The sequence below is a fragment of the Leopardus geoffroyi genome, chromosome B1, assembly GCF_018350155.1.
Source record: "Leopardus geoffroyi isolate Oge1 chromosome B1, O.geoffroyi_Oge1_pat1.0, whole genome shotgun sequence".
Taxonomy (NCBI): domain Eukaryota; kingdom Metazoa; phylum Chordata; class Mammalia; order Carnivora; family Felidae; genus Leopardus; species Leopardus geoffroyi.
In genome coordinates, this window is record NC_059327.1 from 100,733,571 (window position 1) to 100,747,607 (window position 14,037).

Genomic DNA, 14,037 nt, shown 5'->3' on the forward strand with positions numbered 1-14,037 from the left:
TGTGGGACAGAGACAGCAGAGAACACACCCTCAGTCTGGCTCTAACGAGCCTAGGCTGTAGAAGAACAGATAAAACTTCAACTGTACCATAAGAAAATTGTCCAATAACACAAGAAAGTTATGACTGTCATTAGTGCCATCCCCTAATGTTTCTGGGCTACCATCTTCTGAGCATTTGGTGAGATTATTCTTCCCTGTCCCTTTGAAGTTAGCCGTGGCCATGTGATTTGCTCTGGTGAATGAAATGTGAGGGGAAGTGATGAGCATCGCTTCCAACAAAAGCTTTGAGAATCAACACGCAACTCACTACATCCCCTTCCCCCTGCCACAGTGACCTGTATTATTCCAGTCAGTGAAGGTTCTGGGAACCTTGAATATGAACAGTGTAAAACAGAGTTCTGCCAGGCTGAGAAGGACATGTAGGGTGAGAAAGAAATACAATGTTGTGGTTCTAAGGCAGTAAGATTTGGGGTTGACTTTTCCTGAAACATAACCTAACTCATCCTAATTAATACACAGTAAATTCTCACTCATTATATTCTATAATAGTTACTCTTATTACCTCCATTTTACAACTTAAGGCATTGAATCATAAGAAAAGAAGTTCATCCATGATAAGTCGAATGAGGAAATGAGGAAACACCTATATTTAAGGAAACTGAGTCTTAAATATAAAGAGACCTAAGGTCACATAGACAGTAAGTAAAGGGATCAGTATTCAAACCTGTTCTCTTTTCATAATACCCTGCAGTAAGTGGTTGTGGCCAAACCCTTGGTTTAACAAGGGGTGGCCGAAGTGGGAAAGAGCTAATAGGGGCAGCTTTCAGAGAAGAACTAGGATGTGCTATGGGCTTAGAATGGTCAAGTTTGTTAAGAATGACCGGGCAAGAAAAACATTATGCGCAGGTGGAGGTGGAGGAAGACCATTTGGCAACACTGGATCCAGGTCCACATAGAGGAGTAGAGGTAGGGGATTCGGAAAAGGCAGACTGGGGACAGTTTATATATATCCTTGAATGTCACCCTTAGGAGTTTTATCTGCAGGTAACTGGGAGATATTAGATGACTTAACAAAAATGGTGGTTCAGTATATTAATTTAGTCACATCTCTCAGTGTAGACCAGAGTCAACAGGGACAAGTTAACCATTCAAGTGATACGTTTTAAGGACCTGAATAGTATTTTAACCTTTGCAATAGACAGGAAAAGATCAGTGTAATGCATCACCTGAAGGAATAATCCTAGGACTAGATTAGCTTAGCTGATGGGTAGAAGACAGGCAGACGGTAACGGGTATGCAAATATCTGTATTAGGCAGAATGCTGCTTTATAACTGTGCCCATGGGGAATTTGTGCAAAATATGATACTATAGATTTGGAAAATATTATCTATTTTATTAGCAGCCAAGACCCAGGAATTCTAGAAAAATTGACTACTGGTATAGTCAGAAGGGCATGGGTTTTCATAAAAGATTAGTTTGCACTTACTACCTGACTGACCTTGGGAAATTTGGTTTAACCTTTAAAAGTTTCAGTGACTTCATCTTTAAAATAGAGCTAGTGGTGTGCCTGAGTGGCTCAGTTGGTTGAGCATCCAACTCTTGATTTCGGCTCAGGCTGTGATCTCTTGGGTTCGTGAGATCGAGCCCTGCGTCAGGCTCCGTGCTGATAGTGCAGTCTGTTTGGGATTCTCTCTCTGCCTCTATTTCTCCCTCTCTCTCTGCCTCTCCCCCACTTTCACATGTAGGTGTGTAAGTGTGAGATCTCTCTCTCAAAATAAATAAATAAACACTTAAAAAATTAAAAAAATACTAAAAAAATAGAGCTAGTAATAACACCTCAAGGGATCAAATATGCTAGTGTATATAAGAACCTTGCAAGGTATCTAGTTCATAGCAGGTACCCAATAAATATCAGTTTCTTCCATTAGCATTCCAAACCAGATGGAGGCACATATCATTATGCAATGTTGTTTAATATTCCCTGAGAACCCACAATGTGCATTTATAAATCTTGAATTGGCTAAAATACTTTGGAAATAGCTCTACTCATTTTTTGCAATATATTTTTTCTAAAATTGCTTACCACTCACCTACTGTCACTACCAGTACTTTAAAATTAAAAATTTTAGACAACACAGTAAAGTTGCTCCTTGGCAATGGAAAGAGCTGAATTAAGAACCATGAAAGGTCATTAAGCCTTTCCTCAGTTTAGAAGACATCTCATAACAAATGTTAACCATGACAAGCAGAATGAGGATCAAAGAGAAGAAGCTAGATGTACCACAGCTCCCTTCAGCTACTCATCCAAGATAATAACAATACTCACTTGTGGAAAATAGATATCCTTGTTGCATTTATGATAACCTGTTACTGCTACCTCCTTACTCAACTTGAATACACATAAAGTGGCGGAGAAGCATTTAAAAGCATGTATATCAAAAATGGCTCACATTCTGATCCAACAGCCATATAATCAACAAAGTCTCTTTCCAAAGAAGTATTATTTGGGGAAAACATTCTTTTTAATAGGAGAAACATATCCATCCTGGCAGATACTGAAGCTCATGTTCTAAAGACTGAGTACAGGTTTATATATACCAAATACTAAGCAGATACGCACTGTAAATACGTTGTGTTCCTGTGTGTTTTATTATTTCTCACAATGACCTCAATAAATAGCCATACATGTTTTAGACACTCATTTTAGTCCCTCAAAATAAACTTATTTTGAAATTCTTTGGCATTGTAGGAAGGAATTTCAGAGAGTATGATGATGCTGGAGCTGTATGTTGCTTTGTTGTATCAAGTATAACTTTCTTTTTTTAAAGAACCAATGAGAGAGAGAGAGACAGCAAAAATGGGGGAGTTGGAGAGAGGAAGAATCTCAAGCAGGATTTGCACTGTCAGTGCACAGCCTGACTTGGGGCTCAAACTCAGGAATTGTAGGATCATGACCTGAGCTGAAATCCAGCATCAGATGCTGAACTGACTGAGCCACCTAGGTGCCCGTCAGTATAACTTTATTTCTTTTTTAAGTTTCTTTATTTTTGAGAGAGAGACACAGAGCGAGACAGAGACACAGAGCGAGTGGGGGAGAGGTAGAGAGAGAGGGAGATACAGAATCCGAAGCAGCCTCCAGGCTCTGAGCTGTCAGCACAGAGCCCGATGCAGGGCTCAAACCCATGAACCATGAGATCATGGCCTGAGCTGAAGTCAGATCCTTAACCAACTGAGCCACCCAGGCGCCCCAAGTATAACTTTCTTAGAGACTTGAGAAGTTCTCAGTTTCCAGGGCAATGGCATAAAGTAGCTCCAAAAGTATTACAAGTTTAATTCATTTTTGAACCATCAATTGACATCAGGTAAATAATTTGGTAAATAAATATTATTTTATTAACATAAATTCCCAAGCCAGATAAATCAAATAAATTCCTCAAATAAAGTCCCATGCCAGAAGTGAAAAAAGGCAACCAATGGTTATGGTGCATTTACTTAAGAGATTCATTGTGTGCATTTTACATAGTAGAATTGAGCTATAATCTCATCTTTCCTAAGCAAAACAAACTTTCCTTCACTAGGCCTTGACATGATCCAGAATGGAGAATCAGGTCACCATATCTTCTGAATACCAAAATTTCACAGCCTAACCACTCTTGTTCACTGTGGCCCAAAGCACAGTCAGAAATATGAGGTACATTCTATCAGTGTTTTATTCAGACATTAGTCTCTTTACCACCTAAAAGAATTGAACAGTCCTAACCTGGAATTCAAATGACAGGAAAAACAAAATAGTTCTGAATAGCCAAGCAATTTATCCAATATCCTTATTAAAAAAAAAAAAAAAAAAAAAGGATATCTAGTAACTGAAGGAAAAGCATGTTCTTTAAATTGTAAGATTCTTTTGAATAAATCAGTTGCAGTTTAATGAGGTTTCCCTGTAATTCTTTTTCACTGAGCTTATTATTATAAAAGAACATCTACAAAACTCTGACTTCCAAGAATGCAACTGTTCTCATCTCTGTCATGTTAGTTGTTTGTTATCACAAGCTTAACATGTGTTTCATTAAAGGTAACTACAATAAAATTGATTATTCTATAATAAGTAAGAAAAGGAATAGGGAAATCCAAATCCTAGGAGAAAAAAAGATTCTATCCAACTAATAGCATTATTATTAATAAAGCATGCAAGAAGGAAACCAGAAAATATCTTGTTAATTAGAATTGCTTCCAAGTAAGAATTTTCCAAAGGATATCATCGGCTTCAGTCATGACTGCTTCTTAAATTATATATGTTTACAAGCACTGTGGTATTTTTTAAAGTTTACCAATAACCTAAAAAGCTCTGGGCACATATACAAAAAAATAATTTTTAAAATGCCACAACTAAATTAGATTCTGTGGTAAAAAGAAAATCTAAACCTTAAACTACCCCATAAAAGAGAAGGAAAGAAAATAACACAGCTGGATAGTCACAGAATGCCAAACCAAAACTATATACTTTTGTCCCGTATCCTGAATGCCAAAGAATTTGGGATAAAAACAACCACAAGTAACCATCGTGCCACCTTCTACCTTACACACTATTGGCATACAAACCCGATGCACAGTGTTCCAGCAATAATCATATGTATGAGCCCAGTCAACCACTTTTTCAAACATAGGAATGACCTATAGATTCTATCCCATTTTTTCTGATGACAGAGTCAAGGTCTAGGTCTGAAACCACACCCTAGCCACTTCCTATCCTCAAACACACTGGCCAGCAAAACCTTTGGGAGATGGGCCAAATGGCTATGGAAACCCTGCAACTTCAATTTCCTCCACTTCTGGTCCATTCGTTTACCAGAACTGTAACCAAGAAGCAAAATGCACTGGTTTCAATTCCAGCTTTTTTCATTTTCTTTTTTTTTTTTCCCCTTTCCCTCTCTTTACCCTCTGGTAGAGATGCTAATGAACAGTAAAATCTCCAAGGGGCAGGGAGCCAGATAATAACCGTAAGCCATGCTGGATGATCTCCCTTAGATAATCAAAGATAACTGTAGCTCCTGGATGAAACCAAAAATATAAACCACATAGGATTCTATAAGAACAGCTGAGCTACAGTCACAGCAGGATGTGAAACACTTTTTGGAGATCAGGTAACAGTACTGGATATCAAAGGCAATGACATGAATGCATTCTAAATGCCTAGAGTCCTTTTATTTATGTGGCTTTAAATGCCTACACTCTTTTTAAATATCAGATCATAAAGCATGGTGTGGCACATTTCATCAAAGTACCATGGTGCAGAGGATACAGGAAACTAGAGGGCTAGAGAAGTACAACAAAAAAATTTGGTAGTGGACAACTTTCTATATCTACTCTTCCAAAGTATGTGAAGAAAATGGCCACTTGATTTGTTCTCGATTTCTATCATAATAAAAACAATAATGTAAATAAAGCTCTAACAGAGCCCCGAGCTTAGTTAGATGGTCAATAAATGATATCAACTGGATTTATTCATCCACAACTCTGACTGAGAACCTACTATCTACCAGGCAATCAATTGGATACAGGGATCAAAGAGACTAAAAAAACTATTTCTTGCCTTCAAGGATCTCTTTAGCCCCATGATGATAAAGATATTCCATAGCAAAATCATACCAGAAACATACTAAGAGTATGAAAATGGCCAAACTCCAAGATTGTGTGAAATTCAATACAGAAATGCTTCTGAACAGGACAAAGGAGGCACCATCATAACACCATCTTACATTTGCACATCTTAGCATACACAAGTCATGTTTTTTTAATGTTTATTTATTTATTTATTTTGAGAGAGAGAGAGAGCGCACAATCAGGGGAAGGGGCAGAGAGAGAGAGAGAGAGAGGAAGACAGAGAATCCCAAGCAAGCTCCACCTCACGACCATGGGATCATGACTTGAGCCAAAATCAAGAGTCAGCCATTTGACCAAGTGAGCCACCCAGGTGCCTCCAAAAACCATGTTTTTGTTGATTAACACACCCGATGGTTGACTATAAATATTTCCTTGTCATGATACTATACTACTTCAGAACCAGAGGGTACCTAGAAACATTAACTCCTCATTTTAAAAATGAGGCCCAGAGAAGGTAAGTGGCACAGCCAATCTCAAATGCCTATTAATACATCAAGTGCAAAGTAAGGAGAATGACAAAGAGGGAGACAGGAAGGGAAATAAATATTACTTGCTGAGGGCTATTTTGCCAGACATTGTTAGTCTCTAGACATCTAATGTTTACAACAAAATACAGCAAGGTAGGTATTATTATCTCTATTTTACAGATGAGGAAATTGAGGCTTATATAGGTTAAGTGACTTGCCCAAAGCCACATGGCCAATAAAGAGGAAAGTGTGTTTATTCAATGCCTCACAGTGCTATCACAGTCCCCTTTACTGAGGCTGCTCTTTTTACAACCAACTGCCTCTCTGGAATAGAAGTTGGCTCACTGTCCTTGGTAAGCTCTTAATTGCTGCTGACTTTGAGTCTTGAGGACTGGTATGATGTGTAAAGGAAAACACATTCACTAAAAGGTTAGCGATCTTTCCTAATGTAGGAAAGCTGATATTGCTCAAAATACCCCCTTAGGATATTCTTCACAGGGTTTTCTGCATAGGTCTAATTTTTATTTTCACAACAAACCTCAATATTCACCATGTGCTAGTATTTAGCTTCAAACCCTCAAAATAATCAATCTCTATCATATTATTGTCCTTCGGTTGCCAGAAATCTCTTCAGAGGCCTTCTTAGAATTGTTAGTAATCCTTCAAAATGCCGACTAGCATAGTTCTCAAACTGTTCTGTAACATCATCTCTAGCCCTGTCTTCCACGAATACCTCCAGGAGGATTCCAGTCAATACTTGACTGAAAGTCTTCGCTCCTCATGTGAGATTAGCTACAGATGAGTGGCTGTAATAGATGCAAGACCTCACTGTAAATGCAGAAAGGAAATAGCCACATACTCTATTCCCTCAACACAGAGCCTGTTTACAGGAATTATTGATTAAAACCATTAAAACAACTCCTGTATCACTGAGTACCTTCCTTTCAATGATTACAGTCACCAGTAAAAGTTGTGGTTAAAATATATCTTATACATTGACATTTGAAAACACTTTCAGCAGAGCAGGAAATGTTGAATTGTTTCGAGAGGAGTTTTTAGAAATGGCAGTAAAAAAAACTAAATAAAAATAAAAAAAAATAGCACAGAGAGATTTCTTACCTTAACTGCCATAAATGAGACTGCATCACAAAAATGTTTTTTAATTTACCAAATTGTAGAAGAAATGGAGAAATTAGAACTCAATTATCCAGATTCTTAAACAACCAGTCCTGCAGTCACCAGTTAATTGTTTAAGCCTCCAATTCCTTTTGTCTGTGTGTTGGGTTAGAAGGGAGAAGGAAAAGAGAAAGGGAACACATAGAAAACAGATGTGGAAATAAATATTTATCAACACAGAATCTTGGCAAATCTTGATCTTTATATTGCCCTCCCACTGTATTTTCCATGTTTCCTAGTTTCCCCGATCCCCAAAGAATTAATAACTAGAAAAGAAGATAAAAACCTTTAATAGGTTTTCCACAGAGTTAGGGAAGCTTCTTTGGAGAATTCTGATGCCTCCCCTTTAATCTAATATTAATAAATGTTTTTGACCCACGGAATTTCTGCCAGAGAATGGGAGAAATAAAAGGTTCATTTAGCTGGTTTGTCCTGTCCTTGGACTTCCAGGCAGAATAAACAGCACCTTGTGACAAAGGCGGACCACAGGCTGGCCGAGCTCCAGGCAGACACTGGGGGATGCAGTCTGTTTATCAGACAGCACATTGTCTTAACCAGGATGTGGTCGGCCTTTGTAACAAGAAGTATGCAAATGAGTTTCCCAGAGACCCAACACCCTGCCCCCGCTCCACTGGTTCCTTCAGTAGACACAAGCTAATGGTGGCTGTCCTGAGAACAGAGCAGAGATCTGCAGAAAGACAAGGGCAAAAGGAAGCATCCAGAATTAACCAGATTAGCACAACAGAACTCTTCAAGGAACACACCGCAAAGAAGACAACTCCAAACCACACTGTTTCAAGAGGGAAAAAACAAAAACACACATTTTAAAATAGGATAGCATGTTTCTTAATGTTCAAGAACTAAAAGAATTTTTAATCTGGCTCATTTATTCACAGTACAAGCAAATGCAATGAGGCTTTAAAATGCTTCATTTTGTCAAAAGAATATTGCATTATCAGACTCTTCAGCAAAATGCGGCCAAGAGCATCTCTATCAACTTCAGTTGCCTCATATAAAAAATGGTGCTTATACTAGTACCTGCAATATTTGATCACTGGGAGGATTAAACGAGGTAATGAATAGAAAGTAATTTAGCACAATGCCCAGCACATAGTCTAGGCTTAGAAAATGTTAGCAGGTTTTACATTATGCACATTACTGAGTGGTGTATCATAAAAGCACAAAAAAAAGAAAGAGAGAGAGAGAGAAAAGCACCTAAGGAGAAAAGTAAGTGTGGTAAAGACAATTATGGAGAAGGAAGAACGTACACCACTTGCTAGTTTAAAGAGTTTAATGAATTACTAGTTTGTATAGACTTTGGAGTCAGGCAGTCCTGACCCTATGTAACCTTGGGAAAATTCCATCATCCCAAGTCTCAGTTATTTACCTGTTCAATGAGTACATTTACTTCACAGGGTTATGAGAAGTAAATGAGACCACACATTAAAGTGCCTAGCACAGTGCCAGGCAAATAGAAGCTACTCAATAGTGGCAATTATTTGCTTGTTTTATTTACACAACCCTATAGCTGGGTTCAAATTCACACTTTGTAGCTGTGGGATGTTAAGCAAACTGCTTAACTTTTCTGGGCCTCAATTTTCTTATCAGTAAACCAGAGATAATACCTTCCTCACCAGGTTTGCTGTGAAGATTAAATAAACTGCAACACCCTTAGATTAGCTCCTGGCACTAAAAGTAAACTAGCCATTACTGGTGGTAATCGTAGTCTAATTTATTACTTGATGGGTGCAGTTAATCTCATTTTACTGCTGAATTCAGCGAGGCATGGGATGGCTACTTGGCACACACGTGATCAAACTGCCATTTCTGGCCATTAGGATTCCACTGGGTATCTTGGCAAACTTTCATATAATCATAAGCACTGACATTAATTATGCCTCATTATTTCAAAATGATTTCATCAAAGCAGGAAAATAATGGTTTTCTCTTGATGGTTGGGTTCACCTCCTTCTAGTCCCCTCACATCACCTTTCATCTGTGAAACAATCTCTTTCTTAGCCAGGATAAAGGAATAGAAAACCAATACCAGAATCATTTCAGAAAAAGAATCCAGCCTTACAGATTTCAGTTTCTCAGTATGTTTCATATCGACCTTGTCTCATCTGGCTACTCCACATTTCTACAAGAACGACTCCAGATAACCTACATAAGCAAAGGTGGATGGCCCACCAAACACAGTCATTCCACTTATGTGCAGAGCGATACGTTCCAAAACTCCCAGTGGATGCCTGCAACAACATGTAATACCAAATCCTAGATGTACTATGTTTTTTCCTATACATACATACCTATGACAAAGTTTAATTTGTAAATTAGGCATAGCAAGATAGTAATAATAACTCATGACAAAATAGGACAACTATAACACTATACTGTAATAAAAGTATATGAATGTGGTCTCCATCTCTCTCAAAATATCTTATTGTACTGTACTCACCCTTCTTATGATGATGTGAGATGACGAAATGCCTACGTGATGAGATGAAGTGAGGTGAACAATGGAGGTGTTGTGATGCAGTGTGAGGTTACCACTGACCTTTTTTTTGTTTTCAGATTTTATTTTTAAGTAATCTCTGTACCCAGCGTGGGGCTCGGACTCACAACCAAGGGATCAAGAGTTGCACACTCCATCAACTGAGCCAGCCAGATGCCCCCTGAATTTCTGATAATAGGTCAGAAAAAGGATCATCTGCTTCTGACCTGGTTGACTGTGGGTAACTGAAACCACAGAAAGAAAACCCCGGATAAGGTTTTGTTAATGAATGTACTATGAATATTAGTATATATATATAGTATATACACTAATTAAGACATTTCAGGTTTTCCTGATATATTTTAATACAAAAACATTTTTACAATATAAATAAGATGTCTCATCTATATGCTTTCCTAGCTGCCCCCTATTTCTGTAATATAAAACTTCACATGGTTTGTTGTGATTTCTTTTATTCTCTGAAGTTCCTGACTATTGAGAATTTGAGAGGAATGTCCCTGCCGTATTTGAATCTGTACTTCCTGTGACTAGCACATAGCAGTGTAGTGCCAGAAGCCACCTTGCCTGGGTTCAAATCCCAGCTTTACCATTTAATAGCCACGTGACCCTGAACAAGTCACGGAAATTCTCTATGTCTCAGTCCTTACAACTATAAATGAAGGTAATAATAGTATCAACCTCTGGAGATTGTAATGAAGATTAAAGATTTACTGATACGTGGAAAGGGCTTAGAACAGGACCAGACTGAAGAATCACAGTAGATGCTATATTCTTTCACTATTACTATTATCATTATTAGCGATAACTGACAGACATGCTCTTACTCGTGTACAGCTCACATATTACCGCTCAAGACAGATAAACAAATATATCAGTGAGAGTAATCAGGTAGTAATGTGTGCTGTGTTGAATACAAAAAAGGGGAATGTGATAAAATGCCATTGGAAAACTACTTAGATTGGACGGTCAGGAAAGGCCTCTATAAAGATGTGACAATTCAAAGTAACAACAGGAAGAAGCCAGATTTAAGGAGCCATGGAGAATGAGCATTCCACAGACAGAGAAGACTAGCCCCAAAGCCATAAGCAGGAAGGAGCTTGTCTAGTTCCAGAGCAGAAAGAATGTCAGTGTGGTTTGGCCAGAGCGTAGTCAGCAAGGAAGAAAGGAGTAGATGATGTTATAGAGGTTAGCTAGAGAATATAGCCCATGTGGAATTGAGGAAAGATTTTGAATTCTATTTCAAGTGTGGCACGATGCCTTCGTCCAGTCTTGCAAACTTAAGATCTCATTCATATTTTTAAATAATCACTCTGGCTGCTGTGTGGATTGGAATCAGGGAGATAAATTTGGAGGCTCTTGCATTAATGCAGACCAAAACAGAACAACAAAAATAAGGGAGCTTATATTAGGATGGTAGTGGTGGAGACAAAGAGTAGATGGAGTTGAAGATAAAATTAACAGGATGTGCTGATGGACCAGCAACATAAGTCACGGAGGTAAATATACTTATTAAAGGAACAAGATGTTCGGATTACATCATACTTTTCTAAAACTGTGCTTTAGGTTTATTTATAACTTAAAGCACACACATTTAAAGAAAGGTGGGGGGCACTTGGGTGGCTCGGTAGGTTGAGCATCCGACTTGGGCTCAGGTCATGATTTCACAGTTTGTGAGTTCAAGCCCCATGTCAGGCTCTGTGCTGAGAGCACAGGGCCTGCTTCAAATCCTCTGTCTCCCTCTCTCTCTGCCTCTTCCTTGCTTGCACTCTCTCTCTCTCAAAAACAAACATTTTTTTAAAAAATTTTTAATTAAAAAAAAATAAAGCACAAAGCAATTCAGATAAGTCAAAAGTTCTAAAAATGGACATAAAAAAGGATAAAGCTATAAAAACATTCTACTAAGTATTGAGGAAAGCTGAAAATATCAGGGCTAGTGGCCCTCCTCCCCCAGCATGACCTGCGGAAGCTGAAAGACCCTATAGGGAAAATCCTTCTTACTGCTTAGTGCCTTACCAACGTCATGTGGAAAAAATAGGCAATATGGATTAACAGAGGAAGAGGGCTGGGTCCCTGAACCTGGGGTAGTGGTGGTGGGCTCCTCAAAGTCTATGTATAGAAAATAGGAACCCAGAACATCTCATGTGCCTTAGGGCCCAGAAAAGCTAGACAGGCTGTGGCAGCAACAAAGACCCAGTGCCAGAAAAAGCAGAGGCCACAGAATATGAATATCACTCAACCCAATGCCCACTCACCCAAGAGCTCAGATAGGATCATTCCTGCCTCAACAGACCCTTGCAACAGAGACTAACAAAGACACAGAATGGCAACAAATCCTGTCATGTTATGTTATGTAAAATACCTCATATTCCAAGATGCCATCTCAAGATGAAAAAAGAGGAAAGGGGCATTGAAAAACTGTGAGCATTTACCCAAAAGAGCATAAGTAATCCTAAGGAAACTGGAATATCATTATTTGGGAAGTTCCAGTTTTATTCCTTACTAGAAGGGTAAAGGCTTATGAAGAAAATAAGCTCAGATATGAAAAATAAAAAAAGCCATAACCTGAATAGACATCTTCCCAAAGAAGACATACAGATGGTCAACAAATACACAAAAAGGTACTCAACATCACTTATCATCAGGGAAATGAAAATCAAAACCACCAGGAGATATCACCTCACACCACTCAGAATGGCTAGTATCACAAAGTCAAGAAATAACAGGTGTTGGTGAGGATTTGGAGAAATGGGAAACCACGCACTGTTGGTAGGAATGCAAACTGATACACCCACTTTGGAAAACACTATGGAGGTTCCTCAAAAAATTAAAAATAGAACACTATATGATCCAGTAGTTCCACTATGGCACATTTACTCAAAGAAAATGAAAACACTAATTCAAAAGGATATTGTCAGCCCTATGTTTGTGGCAGCATTATTTACAACAGCCAAGATATGGAAGCAATACAAGTGTCCAGTGATAGATAAGAAGATAAAGAAGATGAGTCATTATATATGTGTGTGTGTGTGTGTGTGTGTGTGTGTGTGCGCGCGCATGCGCACCGGAATATTATTTAGCCATAAAAAAGAATGAGAGCTTGCCATTTGTGATAACATGGGTGGACCTAGAGGGTATTATGCTAGGTGAAGTAAGTCAGACAGAGAAAGACAAATACCACATGATTTCACTTACATGTGGAAACTGAAAAACAAAACAAATAGACAAACAGATTCATAAATACAGAGAACTAATGGTTCCCAGAGGGGAAGTGGGTGGGGGAATGGGCAAGTAAAGGGGATTAAGAGGTACAAACTTCCAGTTAGATAACAATTAACTCACAGAGATGATAAATACAACATAGGAAATATAGCCAATAATATTACAATACTGTGGTATGGTGACACATGGTGACTACATTTATCGTGGTGAGCATTGAGTAATCTATAGAATTGTTGGATGAATATGTTGTACAACTGAAGCTAATATAACATTGTATGTCAGTTATACTTCAACAATAAAAAATAAAAACTAATAAAATTAAAAAGCTACAATTTTCTGTGTTCATCTAATTTATAATTATTACATTTGTAAAACTATCATAAAATGATGATCACAGTATTAACATTAAAATTAATTTGCAAAATTAAATTCAAGAAAAAGTGTTAAACAAAGGAAACTTTGTGACAAACAGTACATTCCACAATATGATTATAATAGTCTTGATGTGCAAAATAGTTATATTAAAATTCATAACACATATACTATAAGAAATGCAAAGAAAAGTAGACTAAAACATAAGACTTAATATCATCACAATATTAGTCCACAATAAATCAATTGAACAAAAAATAATTCAGAATGTTGCATTCAATTACACAATTGGTAAACATGAACATGATAGATATGTAGAACTTGCTCTCCTAATAAAAATAATGCACATGCTTTACAAGAATTCATGGAATATTTATAAAATTCTGAACATTAATCAAACAAAAAGAAACTAGATATCACACAGAACATATTATCTGACTGTGACCTCCAGTGATATTAAACTATAAATAAAGAGAAAGAAGAGGAGAGAAGGAAGAAAATCAATCTCATGAAAATTAAGAAATTTACTTGTAATCAACACTTGCACCAAAGAGAAAATCAAAACTAAAATTTCAAAATATCTGCAAAATAATAATGAAATACATTATATATTTTAAAAATATGTGGCA

The 14,037-nt window shown here is 37.6% G+C and overlaps 1 long non-coding RNA gene across 1 annotated transcript in view; it reads right to left on the reverse strand.

The window, feature by feature from the left end:
• The window catches only part of LOC123592792, a 144,419-nt gene extending 136,799 nt beyond the window's left edge, over positions 1 to 7,620 (reverse strand). Inside the window, exon 1 of the long non-coding RNA XR_006709939.1 lies at positions 7,246 to 7,620. This is a non-coding gene — a long non-coding RNA (uncharacterized LOC123592792). The remainder of the gene's footprint in view (positions 1 to 7,245) is intronic.
• Positions 7,621 to 14,037: the final 6,417 nt, after the last annotated feature.